The 13182-nt window shown below is 42.8% G+C and overlaps 1 long non-coding RNA gene across 5 annotated transcripts; it reads left to right on the top strand.

Annotated features, from left to right (window-relative positions):
- Positions 1 to 9584: 9584 nt before the first annotated feature.
- LOC119335863 lies at positions 9585 to 12332 on the top strand. Of its 5 annotated transcripts, XR_005162100.1 has the most exons (7): positions 9585 to 10133; positions 10428 to 10520; positions 10745 to 10816; positions 11032 to 11123; positions 11398 to 11765; positions 12075 to 12187; positions 12273 to 12332. It is a non-coding gene; the product is annotated as an uncharacterized LOC119335863 (long non-coding RNA). The 5 variants fall into 5 exon arrangements; XR_005162098.1 differs by having other exon boundaries at positions 11032 to 11765; XR_005162099.1 differs by having other exon boundaries at positions 10745 to 11123.
- Positions 12333 to 13182: the final 850 nt, after the last annotated feature.

The following is a 13182-nucleotide window of genomic DNA, read 5'->3' as shown; positions in this document are numbered from 1 at the left end:
TTTATTTTTTTTCCTCGTCCGCTACATAGCGCGCACTTTCTGGTCGACCGGTCCACTTTTTTCACCGGTTCTAGGAACTTTCTAGAATCTTCCACTGTCTTTTTGGAGCGGTTTTCCCACGGGGTTTTTTCCAGGACGATTTTTTGTATGGTTTTTATTTTTATCAATTCGTGTTCCAAAATTTGGAAACTTCTTTTATAAATCTGTGATTTCTTGCAAATCCCCTAATATTTTTTCCAAATTTCGTGAATTTTATTCAAATATTTGCGAATAATATTTAAAATTCGTGATTTTTTTTCATCTTTGTGAACATTTCTAACTTCCTAATTTTTTTTCCCAAATTTCATGAACTCTTCCTGATTTCGTGAACTTTTTTTTTTGAAAAATGCCGATTTTGTTTTCAGTTTTGTGAACCTTTTTCTTTTCCTGAAAAGTAGACGACCAACTCTTCGTGGTCAAAAATCAATGATTTACCGGTCAACTGGTCAATGATTGCTGGCCCAGCAGTCACGGTTTTAATCAAAACACAGCTGGCCGGCCCTTAAGTTTCCGCGCCGTATAAGAGGTCTCACGCTCTCTGCTTCAAATAGTCGACCGAACTCATAGGCGACCGAACCGAGCGAGATGGGCCGCCCCATTTAGATACTGTAGATGTTAGATGTCTCCAGTTTTCTTTTACGTTTCTTCTAGCCTCTCATTTTTTAAATGTTTGGAAATTTCAAAATTCATTCGGATTTTAAGAAAATGTTGACGTTTTCAAGAAATATTTTTATACTAAAAAAATGTCCATGATTTTAAATAATACTTGGTTTACAAGACATGTTTGAAAAGTTGATTTTTTTTCGTGTTTTCAAAAATTATTTACAAACTTTTTGATGAATCACTATAGAACCGGTCGAGTTGGTAATGGGCTGGCCCAGTCAGGATGCTGTGTGCGATACATTTACTATTTGACGCTGAGTTCGTTTAATAGGAGCTCCCCCAAAAACCTGACATCCAGACCTGACTCAGGCTCAACTTTTCCACCCAAAGCGTAGCCCAACTAAAAATTTGTATTTATTTGAAAAGTAGGTATATGGCAGTTTCTAGTCAGCCGCAAAGATGTCATGTAGAAATTATGGTGATGTAGAGGAAAGAAATAGAAAGTAGGAAGAGAAATTGGTTGGCTATAAATCTATATACAATCAGTAAGATCTTTACAAACAATTTACAAATGATGATTCTAGCATTGTATGGATGTCATCTCTAATTCATACTCAAAAGTAGTTATATCTAAAAATAGACGAATTATAAGCAAACCGTTGTATGCGTTAATTGTCTGTTGTGGTGTATCACTACTGCAGGATGCTGCTAACGCGACACTACGATCAAAGACCCTTTGACGAAACTGTGTGCGATGCAATAATCGCAAACGGTGGTTGAAAAAATCATCAAAAAGGTGCAAAACGTTTGCGATAGCAGAGACATCAAACACGGTTCAGATTTTAGTTACATGTGCGATGTTGGGCATAAGGTTGATCCAGTAGAACTGTTTGCGATGAGGAAGAACAACAGAAATGGACATCCATATCAATGTGTGTGCGATATACTGCATACAGTTCCATCCGTGAACTATGTGCTATTAGGGAATGCAACAGAAACGGTCAGACATATCAAAGTGTGTGTGATTTACGTCATATGGTTCACTCGGACAAACTGTTTTCAATTAGGCAAGAGAACGGAAATGGTTCATCTTAACAAGATGTGTGTGATATGCGCATTTGCGATCAGCCAAAAGAACACAAATGATTCGTGTAAACCAGATGTGTGGGATACGCAGAAAACAGCCCACTCGGATGAACTGTTTGCGATGAGAAATTATAACACATACGGTTATTATAATAAGTTCGTGTGCGATTCTGTTCGTACAAAAAACTTTGAAAAATGCAAACTAGTTACTTGTGGCTAGAGTATCACATACAATGCGTCTGCGAGTACTCGTGTGCGATGATTAGTAAGTTACACGTAATGAACGGCCGCAACGGCAATATGCTGATCATGGAGTCCGAGAAGACCGTCGTCGGAAGGTTGTCGGCTCAGCTTTTTAGCCTATATTTTATTATAATTGTATGCATAAGTAGGTCGTAGTGTTTTGTGCCTTGCCGCATGTGGCATTTTAAATCATCCTCAATATGTAAAACAATTATTAACCATTGCCATTGTAAATTTGCCTTAACGGCGAGCAGAGCACGTGTAGGGACGCCACAGCGAGCAACCACGTGGTCAACCTTCTGGCGCCCCGTGGGAGATGCGATGACGCATCCATAGGACTCGATGGTGATATCATGACCGTGTGTGATAGTGGGCAGACATGTACACGTACATCCGAGAACAAGGGCCCACATTTCGGGATTCCGATGCGTGACATATGCTTGATCCAAAAGAACTGTTTGCGATGAGGCAGAACAACGTAAACGGGGCTTTGTAGGCCCAGAACCATCAATAAGTTTTGACTTTGTTTCTCGTCACATTGCAGATTACAATGCAATAAGTAATTGCAAATCTGTTCACACCGATCAAGCTAATATGCGTTCACACTTAGCACCAGGCTATAAAAACTACCCACTCGAAAATTACTTCACAGTTCCTCTCCTCATCATCCACAAAACTGGTCTTTCCTATCAAGTCGTTCCACCATGACCGGTAGGAGGAGTTTCGGGTGGGCATATAACCAGGCAGCAAAGACCAAGGCCGCGGAAGCACTAGAGAGGTCCCGCCGCGAAGCGGCAGCCGCAACAGAGATGTCCCGGCGCGCCACGGAGCCCTCGAACGAGCTCTCATGGGCACACGAGGGCTCTCACAAGCGCACTCGTCGCATCGGCGATCGCGACAAGCTGGCGTTGCTGAAGTCCTTGGGCGATGACGACGACATTCTCGTTGGCCTCATTAAGCAGCAGGAGCTGGTTGACGGCTTGATGAAGGTGCTTGAGATCAGCGATGCCTCGGTTGACAAGGCAACCAGCCTCGTCGAGCAACTCATGGGTTAAAATGCGAAGCTCCTCAAGGCACTTGCCGAGAAGGAGGAGGAGGCTACCGGCTGGAAGATATTGCATGAGCAGATGCCTCGGGGATGACGCTGACAGCGGTCGTCAAGGAATTGATGGGTGACTTGAGGAAGGTCCGAATCAAGCTCGAGCAGGAGGTGGAGGAATCCGTGGCTTCTTTCAAGCAAACTCATGAGGAATTGAAGAAGGAGCTGGAGGATGTCATTGCCCGATGATCCATCGAAGAGTAGATACAGTAGTGATCCAGATCATTGTCTGCGGTTTCCTTCTTCTCTTGCCCCCGTGTCTTCCGGGCTTTGCCGCATGTGACATTTAAAATTATCCGGAATATGTAGGACAATTATTATCTGCGCCATTGTAAATTTATCGTCGTACTATTCGTTGCCATTTTATTTGTCGCCATATTATCCGTTACCCTATGTGGTAATTTAAATTAGGCCGAAATACGAGTTGAAAATACAAACAAAGCAAATGCTGCCATGGGATCACAAGCAAACACCCTCCGTCCACCCCTAAAAAAATCCTCCGTCCAGGCACTTTAATTAACCCATTAATGGAGAAGTTGTGAGCGAGGCGAGCGACGACTGGTGCATGGAGGCCAAAGAGCTCGCTTCCTAGTGAGCATGAGCGGCCTTGCTGCTCGCACGTGTCCCGTTGAGACTGCGAGTGGACAGGATGCACCCGTCCCGTTGAGCCTGCGCAATGGACTGCTCGCACGCGTCCCGTCGAGCCTGCACGGTTGACTTCTCGCGCTTTTCCCATCTAATCAAACAGCTAAACGCACGACACTGAGTATGGTTAAATTTTGACACGGTAAATATAATATAACCGTTTGCGATATTAACGTGTCAGCTTTTTGTTTCAAAAAGGACTTCGTTGGCTACTAATGTGTGCGCCTCCTCTCAAACTGGACGATTTTTTTACCACGACATATATGTGCCATGTCATGAAACCATGCCAAGTTTCATATTTTTTGGGTGAGTTTTTGATTTACTAGGATTTAAAAACCGACATTCTCAATGTTTCAGGACGACGACAAGTTTGTAATTCATTCTCATTCCTTAAATGAGACCTAAACATGCACCCAATGACACATGTACGATTTTCCACCCATTTTGCTTCACTGTAGCATGTGCTTGTAGTTCAAATTTGAATATGGACTACATTAAATACGTAGAAAACTTAATTAGTAATATATACAATGGCCAAACGAACCCTAAATAGTTTCAAATTTCGGCACGACACTCCTGTTATTCTATGTTGCCTATAGAAAACAAAGTTCAAGGCTTGAAGAGGCAACGATTATCGTTGCCCACCGAAATCACGAGGGTTGCGAGAATCTTCGGTTTGTAAGAGGCTTGTAATATAGCTTCGCCCAAATTGGACAATTATATGTACCCTATAGTGACACCCTGTCAAGTTTCATGATTTCCTGGTGAGTTTTGGATTTACAAAGATTTATAAACCAAGATTCGCAATGTTTGTGGCCGAGGCATGACGGCGAGACAGTTGAAATCATTCCCATTCGTTCCATGGGACCTAAACATGCACCCCAAGGACACATGTATGTTTTTTCTAGCCATTTTGGTGCACTGAAGCATGTATTTGTAGTTCGGATTTGAATTATGGACATTAAATGCCTAGAAAACTCAATTAATGAATAAAAAGGGTCAAACGAACCCTGGATAATTTCAAAGTTCAACGAGAATGTCTCGTTGTTCCGTGTTGCATGTAGAAGTAAATACGAGGCTAGAAGAGGGAGCGATTATCTTTTGGCCCACAAGGGGACACTTTTCCCTATCGAAACCATGAGGGTTCTTGCGACAGGCTTCGGTATGACAGAGGTTTGTAATAAAGCTTGACCCAAATTGACAATGTTTTTACCACGACATATATGTGCCATGACGTGACACCATGCCACCTTTGATGACTTTCTGGTGAGTTTTGGATTTATGAGGATTTAAAAATCGAGATTCCAAATATTTGAGGACGAGCCATGACGCTGGTAAGGTTGTAATTCATTCCCATTCCTTGCATGGAACCTAAACATGCACCCAAGGACACATGTATAATTTTTCTAGCCATTTTGGTGAACTGGAGCATGTATTTTGTAGTTCAGATTTAAATTATTGAAATTAAATGCCTAGGAAACTCAATTAGTGTATAAAAAGGCCAAACGAACCCTGAATAAGTTTAAATTTTGGCATGGATATCATGTCGTTCCATGTTGCCTGTAGAAGAAAATACAAGGCGAAAAGAGGCAATGATTACGTTTCGACAACAAGGGGAACACGTTTCCCTATCGGAACCACGAGGCTTCTTTGAGAGAAGCTCTGGTTTTGTAAGATATTTGTAATAAAGCTTGGCCCAAATTGGACAATATTTTTACCACGACATATATGTGCCATGATGTGACACCATGCCTACTTTCATGACTTTCTGGTGAGTTTATGATTTACGGGGATTTAAAAAACTAAGATTCCAAATGTTTGAGGACGAGCCAGGATGTCGGTACGGTTGTAATACGTTCCCATTCCTAGCATGGGACCTAAACATGCACCTAAGGACACATGCATGTATAATTTTTCTAGCCATTTGGTGAACTAGAGCATGTATTTGAGGTTCAGATTTGAATTATGGACATTAAATGCCTATGAAACTCAATTAGTGTATAAAAAGGCCAAACGAACCCTGAATAACTTAAATTTCAGCATGAATATCCTGTCGTTCCATGTTGCCCATAGAAGAAAATACAAGGCGAAAAGAGGCAGTGGTTACGTTTCACCACAAGGGGAACACGTTTCCCTATCGGAACCACGAGGCTTCTTTGAGAGAAGCTCTGGTTTGTAAGGGGTTTGCAATAAAGCTTGGCCCAAATTGTACAATGTTTTTACCACGACATATATGCGCCATGACGTGACACCATGCCAACTTTCATGACTTTCTAGTGAGTTTAGGATTTGCGGGGATTTAAAAATTGAGATTCTCAATGTTTGGGGACGAGTCAGGACGCCGGTATAGTTGTAATTCGTTCCCATTCCTGGCATGGGACCTAAACATGCACCCATGGACACATGTATAATTTTTCTAGCTATTTTGGTGAACTGGAGCATGTATTTGAAGTTCAGATTTGAATTATGGACATTAAATGCCTAGGAAACTCAATCAGTGTATAAAAAGGCCAAACGAACCCTGAATAAGTTTAAATTTTAGCACGGATATCCTGTCGCTGAATGTTGCCCATAGAAGAAAATACAAGGTGAAAAGAGGCAGTGATTATGTTTAGACAACAAGGGGAACATGTTTCCCTATCGGAACCACGAGGCTTCTTTGAGAGAAGCTCCGGTTTGTAAGAGGTTTGTAATAAAGCTTGGCCCAAATTGGAAAATGTTTTTACCACGACATATATGTGCCATGACGTGACACCATGCCTACTTTCATGACTTTCTGGTGAGTTTAGGATTTACGGGGATTTAAAAACCGAGATTCCAAATGTTTGAGGACGAGCTAGGACGCCGGTATGGTTGTAGTTCGTTCCCATTCCTGACATGAGACCTAAACATGCACCCAAGGACACATGCATGTATAATTGTTTTAGCCATTTTGGTGAACTGGAGCATGTATTTGAGATCAGATTTGAATTATGGACATTAAATGCCTAGGAAACTCAATTAGTGCATAGAAAGGCCAAACAAACCTTGAAGAAGTTTAAATTTTAGCACGGATATCTTGTCGTTCCATGTTGTCGGTAGAAGAAAATACAAGGCAAAAAGAGGCAGTGATTATCGTTTCCCCCACAAGGGGGACACGTTTCCCTATCGGAACCACAAGGCTTTCTTTGAGAGAAGCTCCAGTTTGTAAGAGTCTTGTAATAAAACTTGCGCCAAAATGGACGAAAAAATCCCTCGACATATATGTGCCATGTCGTGACACCATGCCAAGTTTCACGATTTTCCGGTGAGTTTTGGATTTACTTGGATTTAAAAACCGAGATTCTTCTCACGAGATATTTTCAAATAGCAGACGATTCACTCACGAAAGCCGTGTGCCTACCAAACCGTGGCCGATGCCCCCCCTGCTGCGCGCGCGATCTGAGTCGTGCGTTCTGATTAGCCAGAACCCAAACCCAACGGATCGTATGTCTGCACCGTTGGATGCTCCTAGATTGAACGGCAACCCTCAGCCCTTTCGACAGCACATGTAGTACATGGGTAGGCATTGTGCGCACGCGTCGTGCTAGCTCACGCTTCCTTCTCTTCTACGTTTTCTAAACAAGCTACCATTTCCCGCCACTCCTCTCATCGGTTTCCCGCCACTTCTCCCATCGGTTTCCCGCTACTAGTGTCAGTGCTCATTGAAGGCTAGGCGGCGACACACCAGCCATGTAAAATATCACACACAGTTTCTAAAAGAACAAATGTGCGTGATAGGAGGGAGTAGGTCCCATAGGGTGACCAGCGTGAAACGCCTTAAAGGCAAGGAGGCAATTCCTATCAGCAAGGTGCCGCTTCCCATCCGCTAGCCTAGAATAGAACGCAGAAGTTAAGCGTGCTCGGGATGGAGTAGTCCAAGGATGGGTGACCCGGTGGGAAGTTTCATATCTCAAGATTCATTTAATTGATAGGTTATTTTTTTCCTGTAAAATCACCACGACTGCGCAAGCGCGAGCAAATGGTGATGGTACTGGCTTAACCGTGTGCGATGTGATACGTCTCCAACGTATCTATAATTTATGAAGTATTCATGCCATGTTTACAATTGTTTTATATGGTTTTTGTATGATTTGCATGGAACTAACCCGAACCGACGCTGTTTTCAGCAGAACTACCGTGGTGTTGTTTTTTATGCAGAGATGAAAGTTCTCCAAATGAGTTGAAACTTTTTGACGATTTTTTTGGAACAAAAGAGACCCCCGAAGCTTCGTGGAAGGACCAGAAGATGAAGGAGTAGGGCACAAGACCCTCGGGCGCGCCTGGGCCCTTGTCCATGCCCCGGTGGGTTATGCTCACCTCAAGGCCCATCTTCGCGTGAAACAAACGCCAAAAATCCTATAAATAGAGAAACCATCAGAAGTAACCCTAGATCAGAAGTTCCGCCACTGCAAGCCTTTGTAGCCACCGAATACAAATCGGGAGCCCGTTCTCGCACCCTGCCGGAGGGGGAGATCATCACCGGTGGCCATCTTCATCATCCCGGCGGCCACCGCGATGAGGAGGGAGTAGTCCACCGTCGGGGCTGAGGGTTTTGTATCAGTAGCTATGTGTTTAATATCTCTCTTGTGTCCTTGAGATGTCACGATCTTGATGTATCGCGGGCTTTGTTAATATAGTCGGATCATATGGTGTTTCTCCCTCTATCTTGTTGTGAATTGAGTTTTTCCTTTGAGATTTCATTTTATCGGATTGAATACTTTTTTGGATTTGAGAACACTTGATGTATGTCTTGCTATGAATACCCATGGTGACAATGGGGTATCCTATTGATTCACTCTATATGTGTTTTGGCACTCAACTTGCAGATTCCCGAGGTGACATTCAGGTAATCTATGCATAGGGGTTGATGCACATTCTCGTCTTTGTTTCTCCGGTAGAAATCTTGAGGCACTCTTTGAGGTTCTTTGTGTTGGATTGAGTATTATGAATCTGAAATTGTTTGATGCATATCGTATAATCAACTCACGGATACTCGCGACGACATTGGAGTATCCAGGTGACATTAGAGTTGGTTGATGTGTATCACATGGTGTTATTTTAGTACGAACTCTTGGATAGATCAAACGGAAGGAATAGCTTTGTGTTATTTTAGTAGAACTCTTGTCCCCTTCTTGAAGTTTTGCTTGTTTTTCCTTCCTATGCTAGTTGATTCTTGTCCCCTTGAATTATTTGCTCACAAACTTCCTATGCATAGGAAGTGGCTTAGACTTAAATGTGCTAGTCATATGCTTCATGATGCTCTTGTTTATGTTTCAATCCTTATCTTTTATGCGAGCATCATTGAACCCAGCATGCCTAGCTAAAATACATTAAAGAAAAGCGCTTATTGGGAGACAACCAAACACTTTTACCTACTGTTTTTGTTTATTCACAGGATTATGCTAATGTAGTAATCTAGTTTTATTGCGTTTGTTTCAATAAAGTGCCAAGTAAAGCCTTTGGGATAGTGTGGATGTTAGTTGACTTGAATCTGTGCAAAAACAGAAACTTTTGCGCTCAGTCCAGGAATTTTGAAAATTCACTGGAATGTTCTTTTGATCCGAATTATTTAAAGGTGATAGATATATAAATTATCTACGTTGTCCTAATTTTTTAGAATTTTTGGAGTTACAGAAGTATGGTTGGAGTCTCTACTTCTAATGGAGCAGTTGCTGAATAGTCTGCACGATTTATTTTCGCTCGGTTTTTTTCGTCATTCTCCCACCTCCGTTTTATTTCTGTCATCCTCCCACCTCCATTAACTCGCAACTCTCCTGCGAAAAAAACCGTAAAAAAAGCACTAGACCAGCGAGCTCCCTTTTCTCCCCTCGCACCAATCGCTCCTGTCCCCGAGCCCCTCGCACGCGCTAGGTTCCCCCACCCCCATATTCTGCGACCACCACGCCGCCGCCACCCCCATCTTCTGTGACCACCACGCCGCCGCCGCCCCCATCTTCTGTGACCACCACGCCGTCGACGCCGTCCTGAAGCACGCTGCTCCTCTCCCTAGCCAAGCCGCCCTGAATCTCGCGATGGAGGTGGCCGCCTCGTGGCCATGGAGGGCTCGCCAGCCGCCTCCGGAGTCCCACATCCGCAAGATCAACTGGATTGCAGCCACCTGGCCTAGGTTGTCGGCCCTCGACGGGCTCCTCCATCACGTCTGGTTCCCCACAGTGGCCACGGGCCTCCTCTCTCTCTCCATCCTGCGCTCCTCCTTCTCCACTTTACGTTTCCGGCTGTGGCTGAAGGTCACCTCTCCCTATCCACCCTTCTAATCTGGAGCACATGTGGAGAGCCTGGTTGTGTCTGGCGGAGATGGCACCCCACGTCTGCACCCCATAAGGTTCAGAAGCTTGAGAAATTTTATGTGGACATGACCTTGCAAAGAGAACTGAAGGTGCGTTCTCTATGAGAAACTGAAAAAAAATCTGGATGAAGTCTGTATACTATCTTTGGTAACTGAACCGTGAATGTTATGTTTATTGCGAAAATAATTTGAAATTTACAAGGAGTGGAACTAGTTCATATTTTGTGAGCAACCAAAGTCTCAAGCAGCCTAAATTCGTAATCTTCGAATGAACTGGCTTATGAAAATTTGATGGTTTTGTCAATAGTACAGTAGTACTGGATATTCTGCTGTTTCTTATATTTAGGATTTGCCTTGACCCGATTTTACTACTACGACATGCAGAAACCTTGATGCAAAAGGAAACTTCCTCAAGAAGAGATTGAAAATCCAACATCACATCATATAGAAGACTGGTGAATTCAGAACTGCTGCTTGGTACGCACTATTAATTTTCATACTGATAGGCTTAACCAAATATCGGTTTAGTTGGGTAAAGTACTCCATTGCACTTCCAGGCAAACTTCAACAATTAGTCAGAATCCAGTGTCACCCATGATTTGTATTGTGGGTGTCCATTAGTACTACGAATGTACTGCAGCCAGGTACAATTAGTACGGACATGTACTAATCAGCGTCGCCTCTGCATCCTAATTATGCAGTGAACTTGCCGCTGATCAATTACAGTTTTGAAACAAGACCCCCCGCCTCGCTGCCACCATCGTTGCCGCAAGGTACGTTCACCGGAATACTGGAGTGTTGATTTTTTGGTAAAATATGTGTGCGCTAATTTGACTTCCTTTACCCCAAAGATTGATACTCTAATTTAAGCCTGAATCTTGTTTTATATTTTGAGACAAGAAACCTGTTTCTGTTACTGCCTATTTTGTTCAGCCCTCAATTTTTTCTGAACTTACTTTCTCTACAACTGATGGCGTCGCTGCCTCAGCTGCTTGATGGTGTGCAGTGTTCATCTCGCACCTGGGACAACCATCTCGTGCCTAGACATCACTGGCGTTTCTCACGCCTTGTCTGCCTGCGGTGTGCACTACTAATTCTTATGAAATTCTTTTGAACCATCCAATGCTTCACTGTTGTTTAAATTGAATTCTTGAGGAAGAACATGAGCAACATACCACATATTTGCAGATTGTAGAGATGTTTAGAGGATAACAATACGTATGAGTTCTGTTCAATTTGTAGAGCTGTGCTAATGCTAATCAGATTGATCTCTAAATTAGTGCCAAGTAAAGATTTTGGCGTCAGCTCCAGTTGTGGTCAGCTATATGATTGTACTTGGCAAAAATTTCTTCAGGGTCTTGTTTGTAGACAGCAGCTAGATCCTTTGAGCTTCAGTTTTCTTGTATTGGAGCTGCATCGCTTCATATATGTTCGTCAATAAAGGCGGGCGGCAACACAGATTGGAGAGAGGAGACGAAAAGGAAGGAGGCTGATCTGGGATAGACGAGATTGTATCAATCCCAGAAAGATGAGAACGATGGCTGGAAGGCAGGGCGTTGTTGGATGGATGGGAGAGTGAGAGAGACAATCATTAAACTATCACATGGTTGTGCATATGCACTATCTATTAAACTGACAATCGTTGTTTTTCAGGTTCATGTTCCATATGTCAGGGCTGAAGTACGCTCCTGAGTTAAAGAAAGACCTTGAGAGACTCTATAGGTACGATGCTATTGTTAGTGTGTTGTTGTCAGTACTTCTCCAATACTTTGGTGTGGGGTTGCATAGTACTCCAATACTTTAGTGCGGGGTAGTAAAAAATGTATTCTTGGTGGGAAAGCATCAGTCGTTCGTATTTGCAGAATAGGAAAATCAATAAGTATTACTATTAAGAAATCATGTATGGTATAGTGAATACTTAGTATACCAGTCATATTTTCTTGTCAACATGCACCTATTTGGAGGCTTATCCGGTATTATTGCAATCTGGTAGAACTGTGTTACTACTAAGAATTGAATATTTTTTGTCAGAATACTATTTTAATGATCAATCACGATGTTGGACGCGACAACCTACTTATTCCCGAGACTTTAAGTCTTTGGTGGCTTAAGCACAATATGCCCGGCATATGTTCTACATCTGTGTAAGTGCATCTAGTGCCCCTTAGTGATTTTGGTGTATTGAAAACTTATAGGTTAAGGGACTAATGTGTTTATGAGTGTACACAGGTCTATAAGTCTATGAGGAGTTTGATATTTACAGAGAAAGTTGACCCCTAAAAATGAATATCTTCGACTGAAGATTTTGGTATTCCTGAAGACTTTCATGAAGACCTTGAAAGTGAAGAAAATGGTGTGTCCGTGAAGACTTAATATTCATGCAAGGAATATGAAGCTTGAAGACTTTCGTTTTTATAGTTTTGTTTTTATCTTTCTTGAGTCATAGGAAACACCGTACTGTTAAAGGGGGTCGAGGAAATACTAAGAAAAAATTTTCATGTGATGCTCAGCTCAAAATCCTACACCTACCAATCACTTCGAGTGAAGCCATTGGAAATCTCATACAGTTCAGTCAATTTCTTCAGTGACAGAGACGAAGTTCTTTTGGTCGCTGAGGAATTTGTTCTGACTGAGGAGTTAGGAATTCGCCAGTGCGGATTGCCTACACTGTGAGGAACATGATAGCCCTGAAGAATTTGAGAGTCAAATTTCCGACCGTTGCTATGCTGCCCGCCAGCTGTCCTAAAATATGTTATCCATCTAACGGTCATATCATTGAAGAGCATTTATGTCTTATCATGTCGGGCTGCTTCCTAGGCTATAAATAGCCGCCCCCTACAACCACTAGCTAGTTGGCTGCTCCGAGAGAAACTGACACTTGTCATTTGAGAGCAACCCATCCTCCGAGGACTTTGAGCGAAAATCATCGAGTGAGGAAAAAACCAAACCCAAACACCTAAAAACCCAAAAGTGATTGAGCATCACTGAAGAGATTGATCCTGTGTGGATCCGACGCTTGTTACCTTTGAAGACTGTGCTTCTTCCAGACGGTTAGGCGTCATGGTCTAGAGCATCAAGAGGAATTGTGGATCGCCGAGTGACCGAAGTCTGTGAAGGTTTGGAAGTCACCTGAAGACTT

This window comes from Triticum dicoccoides, chromosome 7B (genome assembly GCF_002162155.2).
Source record: "Triticum dicoccoides isolate Atlit2015 ecotype Zavitan chromosome 7B, WEW_v2.0, whole genome shotgun sequence".
NCBI classification, from domain to species: Eukaryota; Viridiplantae; Streptophyta; class Magnoliopsida; order Poales; family Poaceae; genus Triticum; species Triticum dicoccoides.
This window is presented reverse-complemented; position numbering and strand designations above follow the sequence as displayed.